The sequence below is a fragment of the Protopterus annectens genome, chromosome 2.part1 (genome assembly GCF_019279795.1).
Source record: "Protopterus annectens isolate FY-2018-M chromosome 2.part1, PAN1.0, whole genome shotgun sequence".
In the NCBI taxonomy this organism is placed as follows: Eukaryota; Metazoa; Chordata; order Ceratodontiformes; family Protopteridae; genus Protopterus; species Protopterus annectens.
The window spans coordinates 1,149,900,683-1,149,910,221 of record NC_056729.1 but is presented as its reverse complement, the minus strand read 5'-3'; positions in this window follow the sequence as shown (position 1 = coordinate 1,149,910,221).

The window sequence follows — 9,539 nt, the reverse complement described above, 5'->3', positions numbered from 1 at the left end:
CACGCACATAGGCAAGACAGACTAGGGTTGCCACCTCAAATGCCCAGTGTGGGACACCTTTTGTAGTAACGTGAGAGTTGGCAGGACAAACTATACCCACAGCAAGTGCAACGGACAGAACCTCACTTTCTTTTTTTGACAATATAACAGCTTATTTTTGTAGCATTTGCCTAGATTATGCTATTTCTCATAACATTTAGGTGTTTCTGATGTAAATGACTGTTTTATGCAACTATTAGAATAATGCAGGAAATGCTTGTTGTCCTACACTCTTGGGGCATTTGTATTGTATTGTTTTAGTTGTTTTCACAGGATGGGCATTTTCTGGCTTGTTAAACTTGATTTCTGTGTTGGTAACTATATTTAGAACACAACCTAGAGCTGATTACTGAATTCCCTGCCTGCACTTATTTTTAAAATCGTTTTTTTTCTTAAAACTTGCATTTTATCTGTCTCTGGCCTAGCACTCAAGTGTGGGGTCATTTACTGCACTGTTCTAACTTGTTGATACTTGTGAACCTCTGCTTTCCTTAAAAAAAAAAAAAAAAAAAAAAATCTTGCTTTTTCCCACTTTTCTGAGATTTAAAAAAGTTCAGTTACAGATTTGCTGTTCTGAACTGTTTGTAAGTTTCTTGGAGGCCATTGTTTGCTTGGGCTAAAGGGAAGTCTCTGTGTTCATCAGTGGCAGTAATAAACATTGAGCAGCCTGCCTGCCCCTGTGGGAGTGGTTACTGCCTTGAAACTGTAGTTTTATTGGCCATTTTGGGTAAATTCCAAACTCCTTGATCTCCCTCTCTTAAAACCCGATTGCCTCATGGTTTTGGCATCTTTTTGGACTTGTTGGCTGTTGGTGAAGCACCCACCAAGAGGAGAAAATGCTGAAAGAAGAAAGGAGCCACTTTTGAGATTTTAAGTATTTTGCTTCAGATTAAGTTTTTCTGCATTGCCGCCTACTTTTGAGCATTTTCTGGCTTGCTAAACTTGATTTCTGTGTTGGTAACTGTATTTAGAACACAACCTGGAGCTGATTACTGAATTCCATGCCTGCACTTATTTTTAAAATCGTTTTTTTTTTCTTAAAACTTGCATTTTATCTGTCTCTGGCCTAGCACTCAAGTGCGGGGTCATTTACTGCAATGTTCTAACTTGTTGATACTTGTGAACCTCTGCTTTCCTTAAAAAAAACAAAAAAACAAAAAAAAAATCTTGCTTTTTTCAAACTTTTCGGAGATTTAAAAAAGTTCAGTTACAGATTTGCTGTTCTGAACTGTTTGTAAGTTTCTTGGAGGCCATTGTTTGCTTGGGCTAAAGGGAAGTCTCTGTGTTCATCAGTGGTAGTGATAAACATTGAGCAGCCTGCCTGCCCCTGTGGGAGTGGTTACTGCCTTGAAACTGTAGTTTTATTGGCCATTTTGGGTCAATTCCAAACTCCTTGATCTCCCTCTCTTAAAACCCAGTTGCCTCGTGGTTTTGGCATCTTTTTGGACTTGTTGGCTGTTGGTGAAGCACCCACCAAGAGGAGAAAATGCTGAGCGAAGAAAGGAGCCATTTTTGAGATTTTAAGTATTTTGCTTCAGATTATTTGTTAAGTTTTTCTGCATTGCCGCCTACTTTTGAGCATTTTCTGGCTTGTTAAACTTGATTTCTGTGTTGGTAACTGTATTTAGAACACAGCCTAGAGCTGATTACTGAATTTCCTGCCTGCACTTATTTTTAAAATATTTTTTTTCTTAAAACTTGCATTTTATCTGTCTCTGGCCTATCACTCAAGTGTGGGGTCATTTACTGCACTGTTCTAACTTGTTGATACTTGTGAACCTCTGCTTTCCTTAAAAACAAAAAAAACAAAAAAATCTTGCTTTTTTCCCACTTTTCTGAGATTTAAAAAAGTTCAGTTACAGATTTGCTGTGCTGAACTGTTTGTAAGTTTCTTGGAGGCCATTGTTTGCTTGGGCTAAAGGGAAGTCTCTGTGTTAATCAGTGGCAGTGATAAACATTGAACAGCTTGCCTGCCCCTGTGGGAGTGGTTACTGCCTTGAAACTGTAGTTTTATTGGCCATTTTGGGTCAATTCCAAAATCCTTGATCTCCCTCTATTAACACCCAATTGCCTCGTGGTTTTGGCATCTTTTTGGACTTGTTGGCTGTTGGTGAAGCACCCACCAAGAGGAGAAAATGCTGAGAGAAGAAAGGAGCCACTTTTGAGATTTTAAGTATTTTGCTTCAGATTATTTGTTAAGTTTTTCTGCATTGCTGCCTACTTTTGAGCATTTTCTGGCTTGTTAAACTTGATTTCTGTGTTGGTAACTGTATTTAGAATACAACCTAGAGCTGATTACTGAATTTCCTGCCTGCACTTATTTTTAAAATAGTTTTTTTTCTTAAAACTTGCATTTTATCTGTCTCTGGCCTAGCACTCAAGTGTGGGGTCATTTACTGCACTGTTCTAACTTGTTGATACTTGTGAACCTCTGCTTTCCTTAAAAAAAAAAAACCCAAAAATCTTGCTTTTTTCCCACTTTTCTGAGATTTAAAAAAGTTCAGTTACAGATTTGCTGTTCTGAACTGTTTGTAAGTTTCTTGGAGGCCATTGTTTGCTTGGGCTAAAGGGAAGTCTCTGTGTTCATCAGTGGCAGAGATAAACATTGAGCAGCCTGCCTGCCCCAGTGGGAGTGGTTACTGCCTTGAAACTGTAGTTTTATTGGCCATTTTGGATCAATTCCAAAATCCTTGATCTCCCTCTCTTAAAACCCACTTTTGCAAGGTTTTGCGCGTTTTTGTGCATAGCGCAACATTGGGCGGCGGCGCCTAGTTGGGTTTAAGCTATTCCTGGCGCCACAAAGTCTGCTCTTCACGTTTTCCCTTAGAACTGCTTTATCTCTCAAATTAAACACCATATTTTCATTCTAAGGCCCCTCACTGGTCCAAATGAGTAATCTTACAAGTTAGCACTAATAAACCATAAGCACTACTTACTCTTATACTCTCTATGATTACCTTGTCCCCTATTGGTCCATTTTAATTCAGTTCCCTATATTACTCTAGCATGTCCAAAGGTCAGTCAATGGTTTCCTCTCCAGTCCAGCTGGTGAATCTGGGAATTTTGAGGCAATGTTACAACTGTCTCATGTACACAGACAACCCTCTCCTCCTCCAAACAGGTTCAAATATATGTGAGAGATGCAACCATATAGCCAAACTGGAGGCTGAGCTCTCTCATCTCTAAACTGGTGTAACCAGTCAGGAGGAGAAGGTAACCTCACACAACACAGTTCCAGTATCACAAAGTCCCACCACAACAGCGAACCAAACACATAAAAACACAAAAACATACTCGGAGGCTCTAAATAAAAATCTACCTAAGCAACAGAGACCTCCAAAGCAGACATCCAAGCAAACGCTACCCCAAAACAAGACATGTACAACACATAGCACACAAAGTCAGTGTGCCAAGCAGTCACAGCCCTTAAGGCTGAATAACACACCTGATACCCTTGTAATAGGTGACTCTATTGTCAGACACACTGACGACCTGCTCACCAGGCTGAATAAAGAGAAGGTCACAGTGAGCTACCTGTCGGGCACTAGGATCCGCCACATAACGCAAGCACTCAGGTCACTCCAAAGCAAATACAAATATGACTCAGTCATTGTACATGCTGGCGTGAATGACCTGAGACGTACCTCCCTCGACTACATGAAAAGAGACATAGAGGAGCTCTCTGATCATGTAGCCCAGGCCGGTATGACCCTGACCTTGAGCAGCATCTTACCCTCACCTAGAATGATGCCACGGTATAAAGACAAAATGATCGATTTTAACAATTGGCTAAAATTTTGGTGTCATTCAAAGGGGATCCAGTGTCTGTCAACCTGGGATGACATGCTCGACAAGCCACGTTGCTTCGCTAGGGATGGCTTGCACCTGTCACCCCTGGGCTTTCGGATATTGGCAAAGGCTCTTGCCACCTCCATAGTGCCTTTTTTAGGCAAGGCTCAAAAGTCAAACCCACCTCCATAGACAGCACAAGGAACAAGAAACTAAGGGTAATGCTGCTAAACGCCAGAAGTCTTAACCTCAAGATGCATGCACTCGAAGCTCTCCTCAGTATGGAGAACATCGATATCATGCTTTTCGGCCCCAAAATCCAGACCGAACCACAAAAGGAGGGGGAGTTTCCATATTTATCAAGGATATCCATACCTCCAGGTTAGTGGCAGTGCACGAAATGTTGGAGACCATCCATGTGCAACTGACAGTGGGCAGGACTGCTTTTCAGTTTATAGCATCCTACAGACCACCCTCTCAAAGTCAGGAATCCCACTCAGCTTTCCTGAAAACATTGGAGAACACTAAGATCTCTCCGAACACCATTATATTGGGCAACTTCAACTACCCAAACATAGACTGGGAGCATTACTAAAGCCCCAGCACCTTAGCCCAAAGGTTCCTGGAATTTATAAACTCAAATGCTATGGAACAACTAGTCACCACTCCCACAAGAGGGGAAAACATACTAGACCTGATCATTACCAACATGGGGACTCTATGCTCCATACCAGAAGTATATCCCTCATTGGTAAGATCAGACCATAAATTAATTTCACTGGATATCCACATCCCGACCCTACCCCCAGCCCAGAGAACCACAGTGAAAAACTTCTCAAAAGCGAACTTCACACTTCTCAAAACTGAAGTGGAATCCTTCAAGGCCCCAGGGCCAGTGAAAACTATGGCCCAAACTGCAGAATCCTATATAAACGCATTCTATGGACATCTCCAGGAATGCATGGATCATGCTATCCCAAACAAAATCAAGACCCAATCATCCAAAGGCAGGCATCCAGTCTGGTGGACCCCAGCCATAAATAAACTGTACAACAGAAGGAGGAAGCTACTACATGATAGAGCAAATTCCCTAAAAGGGAAGGCATTTCTGATCAGTACTAGCAAAAAATTACGATCCCTCATAAAATCCTCCAAGGCCAGGTTCAAGAGAAAAATTGCACAGGACACTAAAGACAATCATAATGCTTTTTTCAGTTATGTTAGGAACCTGGGATGCAACTCCCAGACTTGTTGTGAGTTGATTCTAAATGACAAAAAATACACTGAACCCACAGACATCGCCAATATCCTGGCAGACAGGTTCAGTGCAAACTTCTACACCCCCCCCAAAAAAAGCAAGTATCTATCCTGGCAGAGTGCAGCCTCACAACATCTCTGATGCTCAGGTGAAGGTCGCCCTCTCCAAAGCAAAAAACACTGCTTCCGTGGGACCAGATGGCGTCTCGGGTTGTGTCCTACATGAGCTCCAAGAAGAACTAATCCCTCAAGTAAACCTGCTGTACAATCTCAGCCTCACTACAGGATATATGCCCAAAGAATGGCATACAGCAACAATGGTCCCACTCCACAAAGGTAGCGCCTCTGCGGACCCTGGAAACTATCGCCCATAAGCCTGACTAGCCTTGTATGCAAGGCTATGGAGAGGATCATCATGGAACTCATAAACAAAGATATTGGGGATCTACAGACACTAGATCCTACCCAATTTGGCTTCGTCAAGGGCAGATCCTGCCTTTTGAACCTGGTCGACTTCTTCAAAACAGTCACCAAGGCCATAGATGAAGGGAAGGTAGTCCACACAGCCTATCTGGACCTCACAAAGGCATTTGACACAATACCCCACTCGGGCATCATAGATAAGCTATCCAGCCTAAATATAAACCCCTATGTCACAAGATGGGTCGCAAACTGGCTCAAAGACAGAACCCACAGAGTCAGAGTTGCTGGAGCCATGTCAGACTCGAAACTGGTCACAAGTGGCGTCCCACAAGGTTCTGTCCTGGGACCTCTCTTGTTCAGTATTTACTTTTCTGAGGTACAGGCCAATGTGGGAGGACTATGGCTCACCAAGTTCGCAGATGACTGCAAACTGGGCACCATAATCGACTCTCCAGCTGACATAAACATCCTTCAAAAAGGTCTCGCAGAGACGGATAACTGGTGCCAGAACCATGGTCTAAAGCTAAATGCTAAAAAGTGTATAGTCATACCCTTTGGCAAAAACAATGTGCCCACAAATTACCACATAGGTGGTAACCCATTAAGTACAGAGAAAGTAATTAGGATCTGGGGACCCAAGTTGATAGCAATCTCTCCTTTGACAACCACATTGCCAAAGTGGTTAGAAAGACCTTCTACATAGCCCACCTCATCATGAAAGGATTCACATCTAGATCAAGAAAGGTAATCGTGCCCCTTTATTCATCCCTCATCAGGCCCATCATAGAATACAATGCCCCTTTGGGATGTACCTTACCCGACACCTGCAGCAATTAGAAAGACCCCAAAAGTACCTCACCAGGAGGATCAAGGGACTCAAACAGATGCCATATGCTGCTTGGTTAAAAACTCCAGCTGTACTCAGTTGCATACCGCCTACTTCGAGGCGATCTATGCCTGACATATAAAGCTATGTCCAACCCAGAATTAATGGACATGCTCCACCTCAGTAAATCTAAATCCCTTAGAGCCACGCGCTCGAGGGACTTGAACCTCAGCACAGAAATAAATAGAACATGCTGGAGGGACAGATTCATAACCCAGAGGCTCCCTTTGCTCTGGAATAGAATTCCAATTCATGTTAGGCGGAGCACCTCACTGACTCTCTTCAAGAAGAATCTTGATGAGTGGATGGGGGATCATAGGTTTGTCCTGGGGATTACTTCTGTGTCACTATTACACAGAGGCACAGTAAACTAAACTTTAAAAAGGGCACAGTATACTCAAATCAAGGGGTGGCGTAAGCCAAACACAATCGGGCTAGGCTTATAAATGCCCCAGGGTAGATAGCCTAGTATGAACTTATGAACCTATGAACCTGTCCAAACATGGCCTGAAACTTGCACAGTGGGACAAGTGGTAATCCTAACACAGTCAGATTGCTGTAAGGGGATACAAACATGCACACGCATTGCTCTTGTTGAGAGTAGAACCCCTAGATGTGTAGTTGTACATACGATAGCACTACATATGTATCACATGCACCATGGAGTTTATGTGCTTTTGGAGTGTCTGCCACTACTGTTCAGGTGTATGACATCTGCAGATGCTGTAAAGTTTATCCATGGTGGGGTTAACAGGTAGGCATGGGCCTTAAAATGTATTCGCATTGCAGTGACATAGACAAGACAGGCACACTGCTGCAAGGGGATATACTTATACACACACACACACACACACACACACACACACACACACACACACTCTTGCCATTGTTGGGATTAGAACTACTACCTATCTAGCTATAAATACTATAGTGCTACATATTTATCACATGAGCCACTGAGCTTATGTATTTAGAGAGTGTCTAACTGTGCTTCTAAGGTGGATGACATCAGCAGGCCCTGTAAAGTAAGGCAATATGGGGGTTAAAATGTATTAGCATTACACACACATAGGCAAGACAGACACACTGCTGCAACAGGGTTTACTTACGCACACACACACTCACAGAGTTGCCATTGTTGGGATTGGAACACCTACCTATCTAGTTGTATAGAGTACAGTGCTATGTATATATTGCATACACCACAGAGCTTACATATTTGGAGAGCGTATGCCACTGGTGTTGGGGTGGATGACATCAGCAGCTGTTGACAGGGAGGCCATTGTTGTGGAGGACACTAGTCACAGGGCCATAAAATGATTGACCATTGCACAGACATAGGCCTGCTGGGCATGTGTATACTGCTGTATGTGGAATATCTACACACACACATATATACGAGGTGGCTGATGTGAGATTAGAACCTCCTTCTTACTTATTAATGCACACTACAGCTCACCATACTAGTTGCATGCATCACTGGTAGCAATTGGCGTGCAAGTGGTTGCAGCACTACATCACTCTATACCTTTCTGTGTGCGTCTCTCTCTCTCTCTCCCTCTCTGTGCCTTGTTATATATATATATATATATATATATATATATATATATATATATATATATATATATATATGTGTGTGTGTGTGTGTATAAAACTTTACAGATACATATATGATAGATAAAAGTAATCATGTCTGAAGGGGATAGGGAGAAACAGGTATACATAGCTGTCTGTATTCACAGAGATATATTGGCATCTCAGTTCTATAAGCAGATATAGCTTCAGACAAGGGCTGAAATTACATGCCCAGTGTGACTGTCAATACTTTCAAGGGGATTGCAGTCCAGACCTACCTGCACTCCATTCTGGGATTTTGTGTGCTACAGCCAATTGGCTGCTGCACCTGGTTACACAGTCCAACACCTCCCTGATATAATGCCCAAGGGATTCCCCAGCTGTGTGCTTGCCATAATATCTGACTCCCACCTAGGGTGTGTACAGATTGTACAGGGTTTTTCATCATATGTCTGGTACATTTTACATAGCAATGTGATTTCCTGGTACATCAGTGGCAGAGCATTATAGACTGACATGAGAAACTGCTGACAGGCATATGAGATACTGACTCCATACACAGCAGGGAACCCATGCTACTGCATGACCTGTTCTAGTCTGCACTTTCTACATTTGTCTGGTCAGTAGTTCATTCTTCTCATTATATGTGGACCTTTGTCCCTCTCCTTTTACTGGTTTTGTCCACAGTTGCAGCTCTATGTAGTTGTAGGCATGCTGTGACTGGGGTACAAGATGTAACACCACACACGGGGTTATAGACTTCACACCTCTGACTGTACCTGTTTTGCAGGATGTCCAGCATTGCACCCCTTATGTCTGCTCTGGTCCTCAGACAATTTGTGGTGTATTGGTTTTATAATGCTACATGATGCCCATACCTCTCAAACTCTTAGAGCAATAAATCCAGCCAAAGCGATATACAAAAGTGGGACATAGGCCCAAAAATAGGGACAGTTTTTTAATATTGCTCTTACAAACTTAGACAGTTGGTAGAATAACAGGTTTTGTATTAGCATGGATTTTCTGCTGGGTATGAAGTCTGCATCTCAAATGCCTGTCATTATTTTCTAATGTCAACCTTTATTGAGTTGCCACTAGTTTGCCAGAAAACTGCAATGTTATGAAAAATGGACCAGAAATATGAGGCAAAAATATGGATATTCTGCGAAACTGTACATTTGAGAGGTATGATTGTGCCCACTGACCTGTTGTAAGCACTGACACAGTTACGTGACAGCCTTTCCATCCTGCTGCTACTCTGACATGTTACAACCTGCTGTTCTACTAGGCACCATCTAAGTTACTCAGAGCTGTGTACTGTCCATATCTGTGCCACCCTGTCCCTCCATTGTCTATGGCTTTGTCCAGCTTTCTTGCAGTAACAAATAGTGACATATGGACAGTCTGCAGAACTCCTGCTTTGGGTGTAGCTCACATGCAAAACAGTTGGCTTAGCAAGTCTCGAACTATGAACACCATCAACCACGGTAATGTAATTAGCCCACTAAGCCACAACAGTCACAAGACAGTGCAGTTTAATTCCTGACACTGTCAACCACAGACATAAATA